At 37.8% G+C, this 21,814-nt stretch overlaps 1 long non-coding RNA gene across 2 annotated transcripts in view; it reads left to right on the top strand.

Annotated features, from left to right (window-relative positions):
- The window catches only part of LOC116157225 (uncharacterized), a 119,352-nt gene extending 101,525 nt beyond the window's left edge, over positions 1 to 17,827 (top strand). For both annotated transcript variants that reach the window (XR_010383506.1, XR_004141222.2), the window contains 2 exons: positions 14,801 to 14,867; positions 17,764 to 17,827. This is a non-coding gene — a long non-coding RNA (uncharacterized LOC116157225). The remainder of the gene's footprint in view (positions 1 to 14,800; positions 14,868 to 17,763) is intronic.
- The last annotated feature ends 3,987 nt before the right edge of the window (positions 17,828 to 21,814 follow it).

The raw sequence follows: 21,814 nt of genomic DNA, 5'->3' as shown, positions 1-21,814 counted from the left end.
ATTAAGTTACATTAGAAGACTTTCCTCTTATTCAATGAGTCCAGACTTTAGATGCCCAGAAAAGGAAACAATGAGGACAGTCCGCTCATGCCCATAACTCCCCGTGTGTACTGTGAGTCCAGGACAAGTTGTTGGACCAGGGTACGGAGGAGTCAGCAAAAAAAGAATCTGGGATTCCAGGCATCTTTTTTGGGGTGAGGGGAGGTAATTAGGTTTGCTTGTTTACTTTATTTTAGAGGAAGTACTGGGGATTGGACCTCATGCATGGTGAGCTATACCCTCCCCACCAGGCATCCTAAACACAGTGGCTGCTCCACAGTTTCTGAAAAGGAGGGCTCAGAGCTATTTTTTGTATCACACTTTTCATACAATATAGAAAAGCATCAATTTATCTAAATCAAAGATTGCGAGGAGGGAGGCACTCGGAGATTACAGATAGACTGTCCCTCACTCTCTTCCCCCATCTAATGCCACCAGATATTATGAGGTTAAAACGGAGTCAAGCTTAGGAAAAAGAGTCCATGTACCTTGTGTTCCATAAACTGCCCTTCAACCTCACACACTGAGCTATAAGAAAATGCAAAACCCTGTATTGACCAGTTAAGCATTTCAGTCAGTCTATGAAACAAGGCAAGAGAAAGTGGTCCCAACTCGGGGCATCTGAAATATGTGCTTGGGAAGATTAAAACAGAATAGGTCAAGCCACAGGCTGTGTGGGTCACTGGCCAGTGCCAAATGAGCAGATGTGGGGTGTCCTGGTCCTAAATTGCTATGATAGGTGAGGTTGGCCTGGAAAGCAATTGGTCAGTTTTATAAATATTCAAATACACCAACTACAACCAAAATTATGAGAGGAAAAATATCGAATAGATTTTTTTGTGGAAGTAAGAAGGGGATTATATTGTTTAAATTGTGACTAGATAAAAGTCAAAGTGTTCTGCCTAAATGGGAGAGATTTCAAAATAAACTTGGTAACTCAAAAGTAAAGATAACTCTGGGGTAACCAATGAAATAACTTTCCAGTAAATATAGATTTTAAAAAATTATCAGTGTTCATGGCTACTTGCATGAAATTTTTGTCTTAAGTAAATGACTACTTGAAAAGCAGCTACAAAAAAAAAAAAACTATCCACAAAATCTCATAGTTGCCTGTCATTCATAAATAATTTTGAAAATAAACCTGAAATAACTAGTGATATTTAGACTCTGTTAGAAATTTAGTATGCTTATTTTTAATTGCTATGGATGCTGGATTTGCCACAGAACAGTACTGAAATCTTTTAAATAAGTATCTTTCACTAAATTTAATTTTCCATGTTTAATTATTACCTTTTTCATCTTTTTGAGGTCTGCTTGCATTTTACCTTCACATATGGTTTTTTAGTTTTTTATGAATATTTTCATGTATACTGTTAATTGCAATATTCCTGTAAAATATCTGTTGTTAACCTTATTTTTTAAATATGCAGACAAAGCAAAAGAGATTGTTTAAGACCATTCAGCCATTAAGAACCAAATTAAGAAGCAGAGTTCAGGTCCCATGGCTCCTGCTTTAGGATGCAGCCCACTGTCCCTTGACAACTGAGTTTTAATGAAGTCTGTGGGTAAGTCACACACACACACACACACACACACACACACACACACACACACACACACACACACACAATGTGAGACAGAACTTTGAATAAGCAAAGAAATTAATCTCACTAAGAATGTACTTCAAAGAAAAAAAGTAGTTATTTAAACATGGTGGAAAAAGTGGACAGAGCACAGGAAAGAGGCAGTTAATCAGGAGTCCAGCAGCTGGGTTCACTTAATTTCTTACTATATTGAGCACAGTGTCAATCGGTGGCTAAGGAAGAAACCAAAGCCCCGAGTCTGTGCTAAGGGGATCTTGGAAGTCTTCCCCAGGGCCGCCAGTACTTTACTGAGGGGCCGATGGACCCCAGACTCTGACACTCACTGGCTGAAGGCAAGGAAGTGACCTGCATGATTAAATCTTTGCAACCTTTTATCTTGTTTTGGTTCCGAGAAACAAATCAACGACACCACACACAGAATGTAAATTGGCCTTTGTAGTCTTGTTCTTTAGTGTAATTAGCAAATGTCTGCTCATAATGCAGGCCAGTACAGGAACAATCTATTTACATAATGAAATATGCTATTTCCACATTCTCTAGAAACCGCTACTTCAAGTTCCTGTTTTCCTCTTGTTGGGAAGACGTGAAAAGGGGGTGTTTTACGATGTTGATTCCCAGCATAACATCCGTAGACCTAGAGTCTTCAAAATATAAAGGAACATTTAAAAAATATCAGCAAATGAAATGGAAATGGAATATGTATTGTAAGCTTTCCTAAAGGAGTATTTCCTTAGATCTACAATCATGAAAACACTGACAGCATGGATAAAAAAAATGTAACTTTAATATTTAATAAATGTAGCATCTTTTGTTAGAAGTAATATTTTAAACTTGAGTTATGTAGGAGAGAGAAAGAGAGAAAGGGAGAGAGGCTTTGAAAATGTTGGGAAACTATTCATAGTAGTTAGACAAAGGCAGGTCATTTTCAGATGGAAGAGAAAAAGGGTGAAGCTATGAAGGTTCAGGGAATAATAAAGGAGGAGTGAGAAACCAGGAGTATAAATTCCTTTGGCATTGTCACAAAGACTTACCAAGATCTAGAAAGCAATGTTTCAGTGCAACTTGGAATTAGAAGAGAGAGATGCTAAATTTTGCTTGGCTACCGAAGTATCCTCTTGCTTCATATGCCAAAGTACACTTCACCGAAAAAGAGGGAAAAGATTTCTAGCAGGTATTTTATGAGATTCCTTTACAGTAAAAAAATGTTCAAAGTAAAATGCACATCCATCTGTAAGCTGGCAATCTGCCAATTAATGGAACGTTTATAAGCAAATTTAGTTAGTTTTACACAAAATAGTAAAATTTAAAGTACAATATATTAAGACTAAGAATATAAAACCAGTAATTTAAAAAATAGCAGCTATGCTGAGATGACTGTAGCCCTGGTTGTACTACTGAAATATCAAGAGTGATACTTGTCCATGCTCAATGTTGTTTAGAGTATGATTAAATAAAAAACTCTAGGTAAGTTTCTTTTAAAACTTAGATAAGATGGATAATTTTATAGGAAAGTAATTCTGACTCAAACTGACCCTAGCAGAGAAAAAAAAAAATCTACAGAGACCAATTGCCATGGAATAAAAGGGAAAGTAGTTGAAAAACATCAGGCTTCACCTACGACTTGCTTCATCCTCGAAAGTACTCCTTAAAAATCATATAATCTCAATGCTCCTTAATTATTCCATTGCAGGGAGAGGTAAAACTTTTGCATTTATTTTATGAAGCAAGTAAAAGATTTTCCCCCCAAACTTGACAGATTCCACCAAAAAGAGGAAAATGCAGACTCGCACCTGCTAATATCTGAGTAAAAATCTTAGATCAATTACAAGCAAATAGAATTCAATAATGCATTAAAAACTTAAACATTCTTACCAAGTAGGTTTTATTCTAGGAATTAAAGACTGGTTAAATATTGGAAAATCCATGAATAAAATCTTACACATTAACAGAGTTACGATAAAACAAAATCTTATGGGCATTTCTGTTTTTCATAGATGCAAGAAATGCATTGGACAAAAAAATTCAACACCTGTCATGTTTAAAAAAAAACAAACAAACCACAAAGCACTCAATAAATTGATGGGTAAGTCCTTAATAGGACCATGTTTATTATATGCTCCTGTTGAGCTGGGCTGTTCTATATACTTCTCAGTACTATATAAACTTATTTTAAAAATCGAGTGAAAGTATTACATGGATTTAAAAAAAAAAGAAAAACGATATTTTAAAAGTTTTTTCAATGTTAAAAACAGAGAAACAAATCCTAAAGATGTTTTAAAGTTGAAGTGCACTGGTGACTAGGCAGGGCTTAGGGAGTGAGACACCGCCCCCAGAGAACCTGATGTAACATCCATAGGGCCTGGAAGCCCTCACCTGAGCTTGGCCTAAAAGATGAGTCCACAGTGAGAGCAAGGGAGCCATGTGAACGTCCAATAACAGCGTGGAGAGTCTTGGGTTTTTTTTGCCTCCAGTTTTTGATAGCTTGGATGTCTCTTGAATGATTATTGGTAATTTTTGACTTCTTATTTTTCACAAGAATCAGCTTGAGAATTGTTAAGAGAAATCCATTCATTATTAATCTTATTACCCTGTCAATGAGACCCAGATTTGCCTTCCTCTACTTCACTGAATTTTTTTTTCCCCAATCCCTTTGTAAGTTACATCTTACTCTGAAACTCTTGTCTTCCTGGAATTCTTTGAAAAGTAACAACCTCTTGTCAATAATTTTTAAATGTGACGATTCATTTCATGACGATCAGCGATAGAAGTGCTTTTTATTAATTTTTTTAACATTTTTTATTGATTTATAATCATTTTACAATGTTGTATCAAATTCCAGTGTTCAGCACAATTTTTCAGTTATTCATGGACATATATACACTCATTGTCACATTTTTTTCTCTGTGAGTTATCATAACATTTTGTGTGTATTTCCCTGTGCTATACAGTGTAGTCTATTCTACAATTTTGAAATCCCAGTCTATCCCTTTGCACCCTCCACCCCCCTGGTAACCACAAGTCTGTATTCTCTGTCTGTGAGTCTATTTCTGTCCTTTATTTACGCTTTGTTTTTGTTTGTTTGTTTGTTTTTGTTTTTGTTTTTTAGATTCCACATATGAGCGATCTCATATGGTATTTTTCTTTCTCTTTCTGGCTTACTTCACTTAGAATGACATTCTCCAGGAGCATCCATGTTGCTGCAAATGACATTATGTTGTCGGTTTTTATGGCTGAGTAGTATTCCGTGGTATAAATATACCACATCTTCTTTATCCAGTCACCTGTTGATGGACATTTAGGTTGTTTCCATGTTTTGGCTATTGTAAATAGTGCTGCTATGAACATTGGGGTGCAGGTGTCATCCTGAAGTAGATTTCCTTCTGGATACAAGCCCAGGAGTGGGATTCCTGGGTCATATGGTAAGTCTATTCCTAGTCTTTTGAGGAATCTCCACACTGTTTTCCATAGTGGCTGCACCAAACTGCATTCCCACCAGCAGTGTAGGAGGGTTCCCCTTTCTCCACAGCCTCTCCAGCATTTGTCATTTGTGGATTTTTGAATGACGGCCATTCTGACTGGTGTGAGGTGATACCTCATTGTAGTTTTGATTTGCATTTCTCTGATAATTAGTGATATTGAGCATTTTTTCATGTGCTTTTTGATCATTTGTATGTCTTCCTTGGAGAATTGCTTGTTTAGGTCTTCTGCCCATTTTTGGATTGGGTTGTTTATTTTTTTTTTATTGAGTTGTATGAGCTGCTTATATATTCTGGAGATCAAGCCTCTGTCAGTTTCACTTGCAAAAATTTTCTCCCATTCCGTAGGTTTTCTTCTTGTTTTATTTCTGGTTTCCTTTGCTGTGCAGAAGCTTGTAAGTTTCATTAGGTCCCATTTGTTTATTCTTGCTTTTATTTCTTCCAGGAGAAAATTTTTGAAATGTATGTCAGATAATGTTTTGCCTATGTTTTCCTCTAGGAGGTTTATTGTATCTTGTCTTATGTTTAAGTCTTGAATCCATTTTGAGTTGATTTTTGTATATGGTGTAAGGGAGTGTTCTAGCTTCATTGTTTTACATGCTGCTGTCCAGTTTTCCCAACACCATTTGCTGAAGAGACTGTCTTTATTCCAATGTATATTCTTGCCTCCTTTGTCAAAGATGAGTTGACCAAAAGTTTGTGGGTTCATTTCTGGGCTCTCTATTCTGTTCCATTGGTCTATACATCTGTTTTGGTACCAATACCATGCTGTCTTGATGACTGTAGCTCTATAGTATTGTCTAAAGTCTGGGAGAGTTATTCCTCCAGCCTCTTTCTTTCTCTTCAGTAATGCTTTGGCAATTCTAGGTCTTTGATGGTTCCATATAAATTTTATTATGATTTGTTCTAGTTCTGTGAAATATGTCCTGGGTAATTGGATAGGGATTGCATTAAATCTGTAGATTGCCTTGGGCAGTGTGACCATTTTAAAAATATTGATTCTCCCAATCCAAGAACATGGGATATCTTTCCATTTTTTAAAGTCTTCTTTAATTTCCTTCATCAATGGTTTATAGTTTTCTGTGTATAATTCTTTCACCTCCTTGGTTAGATTTATTCCCAGATATTTTATTACTTTGGATGCTATTTTAAAGGGGATTGTTTCTTTACTTTCTTCTTCTGTTGATTTATCGTTAGTGTAAAGAAATGCAACTGATTTTTGAACGTTAATTTTGTAACCTGCTACCTTGCTGAATTCTTCAATCAGCTCGAGTAGCTTTTGTGTGGACCTTATAGGGTTTTCTATATATAGTAACATGTCATCAGCATATAATGACACTTTTACCTCTTCTTTTCCAATTTGGATCACTTTTATTCCTTTCTCTTGCCTGACTGCTGTGGCTAGGACTTCCAGGACTATGTTGAATAGGAGTGGTGATAGTGGGCATCCTTGTCTTGTCCCAGATTTTAGTGGGAAGCTTTTGAGTTTTTCACCATTGAATACTATGCTGGCTGTAGGTTTGTCATATATAGCTTTTATTATGTTGAGATATGTCCCCTCTATACCCACTTTGGCGAGAGTTTTTATCATAAATGGGTGTTGAATTTTATCAAACACTTTTTCTGCATCGATTGAGATGATCATGTGGTTTTTGTCCTTTCTCTTGTTGATGTGATGTATTACACTGATTGATTTGCGTATGTTGAACCAGCCTTGTGTCCCTGGGATGAACCCCACTTGGTCATGATGTATAATCTTTTTTATGTGTTGTTGGATTCTATTTGCTAAAATTTTGGTGAGGATTTTGGCGTCTATGTTCATCAGTGATATTGGCCTACAATTCTCTTTTTTGGTAGTGTCTTTGCCTGGTTTTGGTATCAGGGTGATGGTGGCTTCATAGAATGAGTTTGGGAGTATTCCCTCCTTTTCAATCGTCTGGAAGAGTTTGAGAAGGACTGGTATGAGTTCTTCTTTGTATGTTTGGTAGAATTCCCTGGTGAAGCCGTCTGGTCCTGGACTTTTATTTGTAGGGAGGTTTTTAATTGCTATATCTATTTCCTTTCTAGTGATCAGATTGTTCAAGCATTCAGATTCTTCTTGATTCAGTTTTGGTGGACAGTATGTTTCCAGAAACTTGTCCATCTCCTCTAGGTTATCCAGTTTGGTTCCATATAGTTTTTCATAATATTCTCGTATGATATTCTGTATTTCTATTTTGTTTGTTGTAATTTCTCCATTTTCCTTTCTTATTTTGATAATTTGTGCTCTCTCTTTTTTCTTCTTTGTGAGTTTGGCCAGAGGTTTGTCGATTTTATTTACTTTTTCAAAAAACCAGCTTTTGGTTTGGTTGATTTTTTCTATGGTCTTGTTAATCTCTATTGTATTTATTTCCTCTCTGATCTTTATTATTTCCTTCCTTCTGCTGCTTTTTGGGCCTTTTTGTTCTTCTTTTTGTAGTTCATTCAGGTGGTGGGTTAAATTGTTTACTTGAGATTGTTCTTCTTTTTTGAGGAAGGCCTGTATCGCTATAAACTTCCCTCTTAGCACTGCCTTTGCTGTGTCCCATAGATTTTGAGTGGTTGTGCTTTCATTATCATTTGTCTCAAGGTATTTTTTAATTTCAGCTTTGATTTCCTCATTGATCCATTGTTTTTCAATAACATATTGTTTAATCTCCATGCTTTCCTTTTTTTCTCCTTTGTTTCTCTGTTGTTGATTTCCAGTTTCATGGCATTGTGGTCAGTAAAGATGCTTGAGATAATTTCTATCTTCTTAAAATTGTTGAGGTTTCTTTTGTGCCCAAGTACATGATCGGTCCTGGAAAATGTTCCATGTGCACTTGAAAAGAAAGTATATCCTATTTTTTTGGGGTGTAATGCTCTGAAAATATCCACCAAATCTAGTTTTTCTATCATATTATTTAATTTCTCTGTTGCCTTGTTATTTTCTGCCTGGAAGATCTGTCTAGTGATGTTAATGCAGTGTTAAAATCTCCAACTATGATTGTATTCCCATCAATATCCCCCTTTATCTCTGTTAGTAATTGTTCTATGTACTTAGGTGCTCCTATATTGGGTGCATATATATTAATGAGTGTAATATCCTCATCTTGTATCACTCCTTTAATCATTATAAAATGTCCTTCTTTATCTTTCTTTATGGCCTGTGTTTTAAAGTGTATTTTGTCTGAAATCAGTACTGCAACACCCGCTTTTTTGGCTTTTCCATTTGCATGGAATATCCTTTTCCATCCTTTCACTCTCAATCTATATGTGTCCTTCTCCCTAAAGTGGGTCTCTTGTATGCAGCATATTGAAGGTTCTTGCTTTATTATCCAGTCTGCCACTCTATGTCTTTTGACTGGAGCATTTAGTCCATTAACATTTACAGTAATTAATGATAGATGTGTGTTTATTGCCATTTTGAACTTATCTTTGCGGTTGAATTGGTATTTCCTCTTTGTTCCTTTCTTCTTCCTTTTGTGGTTTGGTAATTTTCCTTTGTATTATCATGGATTTTATTTAATTTTTGTGATTCCTTTGTAAGTTTTTGGCTTGTGGTTACCCTGTTTTGTAAATCTATCAACCCATTACTATAACTGTTTTTATTAAACTGATAGTAACATGATCTCAAACCCATCCTACTGTTAACAAAATTTAAAAAAGAAAGAAAAAAATATTCTATATTTCACTGCCTCCCTCTCCCACTCTCAGTGATTTGTATGTCTTCTTTTATAATTTCGTGTTTATTTGTAATTCATGAGTTATCACCTTTCCAATTGTGAGTTTCTCATTTCTGTAGCATCCTGCTGCTTTTCTATTTAGAATAGCCCTTTCAATATTTCTTTTAGCATGTGTTTAGTGTTGCTAAACTCCTGCAGCTTTTTTTTTTTTTGTCTGTGAAACTCTTTATTTCTCCTTCTATCCTCAAGGATAGCCTTGCTGGATGAAGGATCCTAGGCTGCATCTTTTTTTTCATTCAGGGCTTTGAATATATGTTGCCACTCCCTTCTGGCCTGTAGTGTTTGTGTAGAGAAATCAGCTGAGAGCCTTATGGGGGTTCCCTTGTAACTTACTCTTTGCTTTTCTCTTGCTGCCTTTAGAATCATTTCTTTATCCTTGACTCTGGCCATCTTGAGTATGGTTATGTCTTGGTGTGGGTCTATTTGGGTTCTTCCTGTTTGGGACCCTCTGAGCTTCCTGTACTTGGATATCTGATTCCTTCTTTAAGTTTGGGAAGTTTTCAGTCATGATTTCTTCAAAAACCTTTTCAATCCCCTTTGATCTTTCTTCTCCTTCTGGGACCCCTATTATGCGAAGATTGGGACGCTTTATATTATCCCATAGGTCCCTTATGCTATTTTCATTATTTTTTATTTGCTTCTCTTGTAGTTCTTCTGAATGGGTGCTTTCTATTGCCCTGTCTTCTAGATCACTAATTCGTTCCTCTGCATTATCTAGTCAGCTTTGCACAGCTATTAGATCATTCCTCATCTCAGCCAGTGAGTTTACCCATTCTACTTGGCTCTTCTTTATAGCTTCAATTTCATTTTTGACATATTTTATATCTCTAAACACTATCTTTTTTAATTCCTTCAGCAATTCGATCAGTCCTTTTTTGAAATCTTGATCTAGTAGGCTATCGATGTCTATTTCGTTGATCTTCCTTTCAGGGGATTTCTCTTGTTCTTTTAATTGGGAAAGGTTTTTCTGCTTCTTCATCTTGCTCATACCTCTTTGGCACTGTGGTTTATGGAGTAAACTTGCGTTCCCCCGGGGCTGCCTCCGTGCAGCCACTTCCGTCCTCTGCCCAGCTTGTGCAGCCTGGCCCTGCCCGCCGCTGCCGGCCCGCATATTAGGCTGCGTGTCAGGGGGACGCTCTGTGCCCATTTAACTTAGTTCTGTTAGTCAAGGGCTGCTCTGTACAGATCCGAGCCTTGGAGGCTACCCCTCCGTCCCGCTGGCCTCTCAGTTGGAGAGGGGAGACCCAGCGAGCGAGCGCCAGTCCTCCTTTGCCGCTCCCTCCCCGTGGGACCCGCCCGCGCTGCTATGCCTTTTGTTCTTTCTTTTTTCCTTTTCTCCTACCAGATTTTTGGCGTCTTTATCTTTTGAAGAGGGCGATGTTCTGTCGGAGTTCCACAGGTGCTCTGGTTGGCTGAGTGGATCTGTAGATGTGGGTCTTGGTGTATTTGTGGGTGAGGGTGACCTGCGAGCATCCTTCTACTCCGCCATCTTCCGCATTCCTAGAAGTGCTTTGAGAATTGGGAAGTGGTGCATAAGGAAAAAGCTTTTGTTACTATAGTTCAGTTTCACACATAGCCCAAAGTTAAGCACAGTAAACTTGTTGGTAATTTTGCATCATAATGTAGGCTATCTGTCAAGATTGTGTAAACATCTATAATCCATTACTTCATTTCTCTAGCCTCTTTTGGACAGACACACAGGGAAATGAGGGTAAACCTTCCTCTGAATACAAAGACTTGGGATATTCCCTCTCTCTGAGGCAAGAAAAGCAAACTGGTTAGGCATAGAAACAACAGTCTGCAGCACAGACATCTGGTCAGGTTGCCAGTTTGAGCTGACCACAGGGGCAAGGCCCCTGGAGGTGCCTTTCCTGAGTGTAGGTGCCACGTCTGTTTTAGGCACTGTCATGTCCCTAAGCGCCCCCACTGTACATGGCACGTATTGAATTAGTGATGCCGGATGACTGAATACATATCAGCCTAGTGAGTTTTACTGATTTGGCTGTCTAAGTTGGTTACCTTTTTCCTCCTAAATATGCCCCCTCCATGCCACACTGAAAGTCACAGAATAGAACTTTCTTTGCAGAGGAATGGCTTTCCTCAGCCAATGCTAAATAAGTAACAGGAGCTGACTACAAAAACTCCTTTTCAAGTTAGAATGAACTTCTCTAAGGCTGTTTGACTCAGCCATATCAAAACTTAGGAATCAGTTTTGAGAAAGCAAATGAATGAAGAGTTAAAGAAAATGTCTAGCTAACAAACCCAAAAGTCGTCATAAAAACTGAACATCACCCGAAAATTGCAAGCTCTTTAAGGAAAGAGGAGGACATGGAGCTTTCTAATTAGATTCACGTATCTAGTTAACTTTCACTTTCCTTAGTGGTCTGAGGCTCACAGGCATAAGGTCAATAGGAGATTAGTGATAAAATACACAGGATTGTAGAGTGCTTAACACAGCCTCTTTGGGAAAATATCACGTGTCCCGTGCATGGCCCACAGGCAGGTGTGTTTATTTCAGCCAGTAACAAACATGACAAATGACGTGCCACCCTGACATCACTGCTGCTGGTCACTGGAAATGCTGGCTGGACAACCCAGAAACCAGTTCCCACAGGTCCCCTGCCAAACAATTTGAATAAACCCAGGCGAGTCTACAATTTTCTCTTTGGCTGAAAAATATTTCTTTCACTTGTCTGTCTAAATAATGTCAGTATTTGAGCAAGGACTGTCATTTCCTATGCCTAAAAAGTACCATTGAGTCTTTTTAAAAAAAACATCTGTTTTGAAATATAACTCACTTACCATTTAATGCACCTGTGGCTTTTAATATATTTTCAGTTGTACAGCCAGGACCACAGTCAACCTGAGAACATTTGCATCAGTCTAAGAAGAAACCCCACCCTCCTGATCCATCACCTCCCCGTCTGCCTACCTCCAACTCTAGGCAAGCACTAATGATTCCCCTCCCCTGCTCTGAGGCCTGTTCTTACTGTTATTTGCTTATTTCTTTGTCTAGTGACATGCTGGACTGTTTTAGTGGCGTTTACCTCCCCTGCGGTGTGAAACCGTCCGTGTCTGAGAGGGCGCAGCCATGGGCATGCACACAGTTATCGGGGATGACAGTGGTTCTGGCAGGATTCCCTTTGGGTGTCTCCTTTCCTGATCATTCTGACTCATTTGGTATCACACCCACCTGTGAGATTCCACTAATTGCTAGTTGATTACTCTACTGTTTTTGACGGTGTCCTGAGGCACAAATAGCTCTGTAGTCTGATCCAATTAAACTCAGGCAGGAGTATTCTTTTGAGAACAGTCTTTATCTTTGGTACTCAGGAGGGTACTTCTTAGTTATCTCTTTCTCTGTTTCTCTCTAGTGAACTAGCTGGCCTGTGGTTATGCTTTTTACTCCTAATTAAGAGGAGCTATTGTTTTCAGGAACACCAACATCCTTAGGCTTGAAATTCATCAAACTCTATTTCAAATACAGTCAGTTCTTTTGGGGAAAGTGTCAGAGGTCTCTTTCCTTATAAACTGCCTCTCCACCTGATCAAAATCTCTCAGCCCTGTATTAGGACATGCTGGAGCAGTTAGCCTCTGGTCGTTTGGTTTTTTGGCCTAAATTTGGCCATTTTATTAATACTCCTTTAGTGATGGAGAGAGCAGGCTGTTGCTCAATTGCACAGACTCAGTATTCTTACCGAGTTATAGTAGGTTTTCTTGAATAAATGTTTCCTCATTTGCTGTATGCCATTAGGACAATTTCCAGAGACTAAATTTTTGTTCCTTGTTTTTGTTCTTAAAATACAGTTCACAGGCTTTGCTTGTTTTGCTGGACAGTAGGTCAGCATAGCTCCCCCTGTGTTACCTTGAAGGTGGACCTCAGCCTCGTTTCCATGTCTTGCCTATTGTAAATAGTGCTGCTGTGTACATTGAGGTACGTGTATCTCTTCGAATTAGAGTTCCTTCCAGATATAAGCCCAGGAGTGGGCTTGTTGGAGCATATGGTAAATCTATTTTTAGTTTTTTGAGGAATTTCCATACTGTTTTCCATTACGGCTGCACCAAGCTACATTCTCACCAGCAGTGTAGGAGGGTTCCCTTTTCTCCACAGCCTCTCCAGCATTCATCTTTTGTGGATGTTTGAATGATGGCCATTCTGCCTGGTGTGAGATGATACCTCATCGTAGTCTTGATTTCATTTCTTTGATAATTAACAATATTGAGCATTTTTTCATATGCCTATTGACCATGTGTATGTCTTCATTGCAGAATTGCTTGTTTAGGTCTTCTGCCCAGTTTTGGATTGGGTTGTTCATTTTTTGTTATTAAGTTGTATGAGCTGTTTATATATTCTGGAAATTAAACCTTTGTCAGTCACATCATTTGCAAATATTTTCTTCCATTCCATAGGTTGTCTTTTTGTTTTGCTTATGGTTTCCTTTGCTCTGCAAAAGTTTATAAGTTTAATTAGGTCCCATTTGTTTATTTTTGCTTTTATATCTATTGCCTGGGTAAACTGCCCTAGGAGAACATTGCTAAGATTTATGTCAGAGCATGTTTCGCCTATGTTTTCTTCTAGGAGACTTGTTGTGTCTTGTCTTACATTTAAGCCTTTAAGTCAATTTGAGTTTATTTTTGTGTATGGTGTGAGGGATTGCCTTTTTTTAAGAGACTCTGAAATATGAACTGAGACTCATATTTTTCTGTCATTCTCAGATTATTCTAAAACCAGGTAGCTGAGGTCATGACTGAAGGCAACCTCTGTGCCATTTTGTAGTGAACAAAGCTGAAGTTTTGTTGCCTTGATGATGAGAGAAGACTTGTCTGTCTCTTTCTCTCAATTCCTAGCACTTTACTTTCCCTGAATCCAAATGCAAAGTTTCATAGCAATTCTGTTTTAAATTCCAAGTTGCCCGATGGCCCCACCCATTATTTACATATAGATATGAATTCACAGTGGCAGTTCAGTTATAGAAATATTCTTAAAAGCCCTTGTTGTTAGGAAGGATCTCATATTCATCCATCTATTCAGTTTATTCAGCAAGTCAAATTATATGTTAGGTGATGGATCTAATATCAGTAAAACACAGAGCCTACTCTACAAAGCTTGTAGTCTGCTAGGGGAGCTAGGCATTTCGGTATGTGCTATGGAAAAAATATTGACCAGACAACATGGGAGTAAGAAGAGGTGCAAGCCATATAATGGGCTAAGAAGTAAAGAAATAATCCTCCTTTCCTTATCTTAAGGATCAACCCTTAAATATTCACTGTGTATTTTAAAAGAGTATAATATATATATATGTGTGTGTATGTGTGTGTGTGTGTGTGTGTGTGTATATATATATATTAGTAGGGATGGAATTAGGAGATATGTGTGTAAGTGAGACTTTTGGAGCATCTGGACAGATTATGTGTTTAAACTTACAGAAGCCAGGTTGTTGTTCATTTAAGTCAGAAATCATGAATTTGGAGACTCATGCTTTCATCTGTAAAAGTGAAACTATACCTAAAATTTAGGAAGAAAAAGTCAGTGACAGGTAAAGAAACATGAAAGACTGAATTGAAAGAGCCTTTTTCTTGAAGTGGGAAAAGAACATTATTTGCCTCAAAGTCATTGCTACATTTTATCCTCATTCTTTCCTCATTTATTTCTGAATGGGAGGGGAAGGAAGACAGCATACTATGAGAAGAATCAGGGTGGGAATAAACAACACGGCTAACATCTTGACCATGTGGATCCCAGGAAAAACTCTTTTTATGCTTCAGCACCCTGCTTGGGAACGTGCATAAGTTAGAACTGCCTTGAGGAGGACTATTAAACACTAGGATGACTATCAGGCCTACGGAACTGAGATAGTCTAGATGCTTTGGCCAGATTTTTGCCTATAATAATACTATTGATTTTAAAGTAACCTTTTCTAATCTTTGCCTATTACAGATGAGGACATTAAAACCCAGGAAGCTGAAATGTCTTGTCCAAGATCACACCATTATATAAGAGAGAGGTAAGAACTGCAACCCTGGTTCTAAAGTTAGACATCGTATCCCTAATGCCAGGCTGTTTTGTAACTGGTAAATATAGTCTTCACGTCTGCAACATTTTCTAGTGTTATTATATTTTGTGTCCTTCCCTGCCTTATTTTAGCCAATAGGTTTGACACTACAAGTCCTTTTACTCACAGCATTGCATACCAAGAAAACTAAAACAATTGTCTGCACTTGAGTTGGTGTGAGCCAAGGAAGGAGAGAAAAAGTAGCCGTCTTCTAAGCCTTGGATGGTCATGATGTTGGAGTAACTTTACTGGACAAACAACGATAAAAATCCAGTTCAGTATGCATTGACTGAATGTTCACTGGGTTCATGTCTACACGCTGTAGATATTGAAGAAGCGAAAAAAATACAGTATGAGAATTTAAACATGTTGTCATCCACCTGGTCTTGGTTCACTATCAGATCATGGAAATGAAACTCTGTAGCCAGAGATGGAAGGAAGATCTTTTCAAGAAGAGATTTTTCTAGATATAATTCACCTGCATTTTATTTACTAATATTTTCCCATTTCCTAGCAGAGTGGCTAAAATAAAATCAGTCTTAATAATATTTGTTGAATAAATGAATAAATAACGTAAACTCTTTGTTTCGCATTTTGCGTCCTATTGTATTGGTATCCTGTGATATGGTCCCACAAGTTTCATCTCAATCAATCTCCAGGTTGACTATCAGAACTCAAACTTTATAAAAGTTTACTTGACTTGCTGGATTCATTTAATCATTCATTCAACATGTTCCATATACTCTGACAAGTGATAGGAGCACAAAGATGATTTGGACATAGACAATAATATGGAGGCAATTGAAACATAAGAGTTAATACCTGTAAAGTTATATATATATAATATTAGGAATATATATCAAAATCAGTAACATAGAGATTGAACCTAATGAATTTGCCTAATTGGGAGTGAAAAGGATGCTGCTTGGGCACATCTTTACTGAGGTGATAGTGGAATGACGGAACTAGAATTTGGAGGGCAAGGACAATGAGCAAGATACACTAACACTACACTCAGGGAAAAAATTGTGCTATTCACTCACTAACATTTGTAGAGAAAGAAAAGCATCCAATTACCAGTGGCTACAGAGCAAATTCATGCTAAAAGAGGAAAATATTAATAATGTTTACCGTTAATGACTTCTAAGTTTAAGGACATTGGCAACTTCTGGTTTTTAATGACTATGTGGTAGTGATTTTAAAATTTCTTTTTAAAGTGGATATTTTAAATGAGAAGAGCGTCCTGAGGGCTGACACTGTGCTGGGTTCTAGAGATAATATCCAGAGACAAATTTAGTTTGTTTCTACTCTTAAGTTTCTGATGATTTCCTAGATACTATTTTACTTTCAAATGACTTAAAAAGGAACAACAGCAAAAGTCCTGTGAGAGTCTGAATTTACAAACAGATAATGGCCAGACTGCACATAGACTAGATCTCTGACGCATGACCTCTACAACCAGCCCAGGAAACCAAACCACAGCTTCTGCAGCAATTGGCCCCAGACAGCTAGGACTTGCTCAATAAAGGCCAGCTTCCCGAATTTTTGTCACTACTTTCATAAATCTCAAGATCAACCAGAAAAAGCCAAATATGCTCCCCAAACTAATCACATAGGATGCCCAGCTTCTAGTTGGCCCACCTCCAGTTTCCCGATTTCAAAAACTTGCAAAGTATACCTGAAACGTTCGTTTTTTTTTTAATCAGAAAGCTTTCCCTGCCCCCTGCCTGCCTATCTCTTGAGTCTCTGCCAAACACAAGTGATGGTGGCTGACTTCCTTGCTATAGCAAGCTACAAATAAACAGCCTCAGAGTATTCTGTTTGGAAGTCTTCATTTTCACACTTGATTGATGCAGTAGTCTTTTTGCATCTACCTGATCCACCTACATTTGTCTTTAATTATAAAAAAATTTTTGTAGTTTCAATAAAAAAGAGGGAGGGTTTTTGTTTGAAACAATACGTCATGTTTAGAATCTGGCCGGACTGGCAGAGGTCAGAGGGGCTGGCGCCCTGAATGTCTGGCCACTTCCTAGGAGATTTGGGAAGCCCAGAGTCCCTTGTGCAAATTTCCTCTGCCCCAGGCTTTCCTCTAATGAACTAAAGGGAACACCCATCCTCAGATAAGGCAAGTAAATAGTCCATTGTTTGCTGTAAATTTAAGAGTATCTTAAGAGCTTTTATAGGTACTCTTATCTCCTTAATATTTCTGAGATGGCTTCTAGGCTTCAAGGGTGGGAAAAGTAAACACCAGGCGTTGTGCTTCCAAAAGGGTAAAGAAGGGAAAGTTAGGAGCTTTATTGGGAGGTAAGATGTCTCTAGGCTTGAGTATAGGCTAGGATGCTTCTAATGGCTGTGGGAATTCCCCAATGCTTCCAGCCTTAGTACTACTGAGTACAGCTGTCCCTTGGTATGGGGGAGGGGAGATTCGTTCCAGTGTCCTCCACAGCACCCTCAATACCAATATACCTGGATGCTGAAATCCCTTACATAAAATGGCATAGTATTTGCATATAACCTACACACATCCTCCTATATACTTAATTTTTTTATTTAATTTTTTTAAACAGAAAAGGAATGCTCATTTTCATTAAGAAAAAGAGTAACAAGAAGAACTGAAAATGAACCAAAAATGCACATGTTCTATGAGCTTTCTAGGTGGCAGATGTTATGAAATTTTTCCCATTCACTTTAAATCATCTCTAGATTACTTATAATAACCAAGACAATGTAAATTCTGTATAAATAGTTGTAAATACTATGTAAATAGTTGTCAGTGTGTGGAAAATTCAAATGTTGCTTTTTGGAACTGTCTGGAATTTTATTTTTCAAATTTTTTTTTTATATGCAGTTGGATCAATCTGTGCATGCAGGACCCGTGGATATGAAGGGCCAACTGTACTGCTTTTGGTGTAAGTAAACTCAAAGGGAGGAGTCAATTTCTAAATGGAAACTACTGTATAATTACCAAAGGAATCCAAGATATAAAGGTTCTAACAGATAGCAAGCCTCAGTGTAATTGCAACCCAGATAGTGATTATATTAGAGGCACATTTGGAATTTTCACAAGGCTTCCCAACTTCTGATAGGGCCAGATAGCATTAGGGCAGTTCATATTGTAATTGCTTCCTCAGGAAACCAGATGGACAAGAGGCTGGAGGCACATGAGGGGTCCTTGTAACACACACATTATTTTCCCTTTAATCACTAATTGAGTATTAACTTTTAATGCTTTTTTGAACTTGCAGAGAGTGGTTCTTGTTAAACTCTGTAATTATTGTTTTTTTTGTTGTTGTGTTATTGGGCTCCTTTGTCTTTAAATTTGGCCCTAATAATAGACTTTCTTTGTCATTACCAAGTATGACAGAATTTATGAGAAAATAATATGTTAACATTGGACCAAAGTCTTTTAGAATGTTAATACAGTCTAAGAGCTTTAGTTCTTAATGGTAGTGCCAATCAGATTCAAGACAAGCTCAGTTAGGGCCTATGGTGGACGACATGCCCTATGAGATGAGAGGCTGTGTGAAGGCTGCCTGATATTACACACATAATTACAAAGTTGTGCAGAGTGATAAATAATGTCAGAGATGTAGGAGCCAACTGCTATGGCAACCCGAAGGATGAAGATACTACCATATAAGGATGAGAAATCTGATTCCATATTGGATCTGTTTCTTTTACTTTAATCTTTGTACTCTGTTGCTTTTGCCACAAGTTAATCACTAAAGGGATGTTGCCTACAGCTTAAAGTCTACAATATGGTACATTTTGGGGAACCCTGCCTCCCATGGTTCTATTTTAGCATTAAGTTAAAATACCTTTGGTTAGCTCTCAGGAAACATCCTGACCAGGCCCATCTGTGAATGTCTACAGGAAAAAATTAATTAGCACATCCCCTCTGGAGTCTGGCTGGAACCAAGAAATATTTGCAACAACTTATTGCCTTTTTTATTTTACCTCTTCACCTACCCCTCTTTGTTCTATTAAAAACAAAACAAAAGAAAACAAAACACTAGCATCCAAACCCAGACAAGATGGTTCTTTGGGACACTAGTCCACCATCTTCTTGGTCTGCTGGCTTTCCAGATAAAGTTGCTATTCCTTATCTAAACAACATATCCCTCAATTTATCAGCCTGTCATGATGCAAGAAGTACAAACTTGGACTCCATTACTTCTGGTTGGGACAGCCTCTGGGAGCAAGGGTTTTGAAAGAGATGATACTTAAACTGAACCTGGTAGATTTTGAAAGACACTGACTTGATAGATTTTGAAAGACACTGACAGTGAGTAAGGATGTTGATAGTGGAAAGTATAGCAATGGGAAAGGAAGCTATAAATCAGAAAGAAGAATTTGACCCGAAGCAGAGAGATGGAATGGGCCTAAACAAATCTGGAAAAGAAACAGTTGTCAGCTGTCTAGGAAACCTAGACTGTAAGAAAAGGACTGTAAGGCCCAGGAGGTAGGTTGGGTTCTGATTATAGGTGGAAAAATCATGTTAAGATTTAGTATAATACTATAGGCATGGAGGAAGGTCACTGAAGATTTTTATGCAGGGAATTAACACAATCAGTTTGCATCTTAGAAATACCTTTTTGTATTTTAGGAAGATTATGCTTTATTCAGATTAGAATCATGATGGATATGCATAATAGATTTTGATAGATACGCAGTGATTTATGAGTAGTGATATGATGCAGTCATGAGAAAATGTGGTAAATAAGCAAAAATGCAAAGAACATTCAGGCCTTGGAGGTACACTAATTTTATTTATTTATTAAGAGATATTGTAAGATTATTTATAGTGCTTCATAACTTGTGCTTTTGAAAAAATAGAGGGATTTGAAATTAATCTTCTCTGGACTGCTGCATACACGGTTTTAAGAAAGAACAGCTTGGACCTTCTTGCTTTTATAAATTGTTCATTTTTCTGAAGCATTTATGAATCTTCACCATGTGAAGATGGGCTTTCAACACTCAGATTAGCCATTTTTCATTCCTTTTCACGTGCCCTGGAGATCTGAGTGAGAAATGGGGAGAAGATTCTTTTATGTGGGTAAAATAGAGAGAAAAATTATAGACTACTAATCAGCTCTAGTTGAATAATTTTTAAGTCAATGGTAAGAAAATGTGGTAAACGAAAGAAAGAGGCAATAAAATGTAAACGTTTTTTTCATATAAACACCGATAATATCAGTTACCACAACACTGAGTTTCCCTGATTTCACAGGGCAGGTTGTGAAGACCCCCTGGGCAGGCCCACTGGCTTTTCTCATTGATCAAACCTGATAACTGTTGAAGTGAGAAGGGGTCCCTGAATCACAGGAGTCTTACTGAGCGTTACCGAGTGGATCTGCTCTCAGGTTCAAGGTCCTAAGGAGATTATAAGTAAAGGCTTGAGGTGCTTGTAAATAAAATATATTGCCTGCTGTATCAATAAGCAAAGGATGTTGCAGCCATCAAGCCACTACACCCCCTCCTACCGCTGAGGGGGAGCCCCTGAGGGGACTTAGGATGGGAAAGAGCAGGATACTGGCCCTAGGTAGCTAAGGTGCTTACCAAAGGAATGATTTCAATGAGCCTAGAGTCTTGTATCTTCCCATAAGTAGAAAAGCACTAAATTCCTTGAGATAGCTGGTTTTCTTTAATTAACTAATCTTTCGATGATCTGACTATCTGGTCTTTGTTGTAAAAAAAAAAAAAAAAAAGCCTGTAAGTCCTGGCTCCTCCCTTGCCTCTTTGTAGCAGGTCCCTTAGAGCAATCTGAGAGGCTAACTCCCAGGCTTGAGTCCTCAGAAAGTCCACAAAATGAAACAGAATTCTCAATTTTAGATTGTGTATCTTTTTCAGTTGATATACTTTATTCAGGTTGCTAGAAGCCCTCTATTTACAAGGTGGTTGGAGTATCAGAATAGAACAAAACTTCAGAATGACTTATAAAATATTTATTTAAAATATCCCTGGCTGGAATGATCTGGAAATCTTATGATTCTGATGTTGGGTTCTCACAGACTCCTGAAGACCTTTCTTTGCTCCTCTTCAGGTAGCCAGGCTACCCTTTCTTCATACCCTTCCTCCCAGGGATTCAGCCACTTGCTCAGGGCCTAGGCTGACTGCTGGATGTACTCCAGCTGCTAAACAGGGTTAGTCTGCCTCAGCTGTGCAAGTGGACCAGGAGCCCGGCAGTGATACAACTGCGTCAATTATATCTACCTTTACTCTCGCCTTTGCCCTTGAATCCATTTACTAATTATGGGCCACGTAGAAAGCAGTCTTGCTTTTGCATTTTTGATAGTCTCACATGGTGTAAAAAATTATTAATGGGAAATCTCTCTGCCTGCCACTCAATTTTGCTGTGAACCTAAAACTGCTCTAAAAAATAAAGTCTATTAAAAATGATTAACAAAATATCACATTTTTTTAATCATCTGTGATAAATAGTTTTCTTTTAATGACTTTGATGGAAATCATCCAATAAATATCTACCACTCCTGGATGTATATATAACCATATCACCATCTGTCAGGGGCTGTCCTGGGAACCAGATTTTAGGATGAGCATTTGTCTCATGTGGTACATAAAAGACAGCCCTCTTCACAGATCAAGTATACCATTTAACAATGAATGGAATTTAGTTTTTTCTCTCTGTTAATGTGTAGAACAGCAAACCAAGAAAGTAGATTTATTTTTTTCTTCAACATATGAATGAAGAATTTCTTAAACTGCTTGGAAAATGCTAACAAACTGTTGGCAAGAAAGTTCCACTGGATCAGTCAGATCCTGTTGTTTCTAATTATATCATTGTAATTAACAATGACAAATATCTTTGAAGATCTGAAGTGCTTGAACCCTGATAATGATAAATCAGAACATTATTCATATACTTTATCTAGTACAGC

This window comes from Camelus dromedarius, chromosome 13 (genome assembly GCF_036321535.1).
Source record: "Camelus dromedarius isolate mCamDro1 chromosome 13, mCamDro1.pat, whole genome shotgun sequence".
Classification (NCBI taxonomy): domain Eukaryota; kingdom Metazoa; phylum Chordata; class Mammalia; order Artiodactyla; family Camelidae; genus Camelus; species Camelus dromedarius.
The sequence above is the reverse complement of the archived record's forward strand: the minus strand, read 5'-3'. Positions and strand labels throughout refer to the sequence as shown.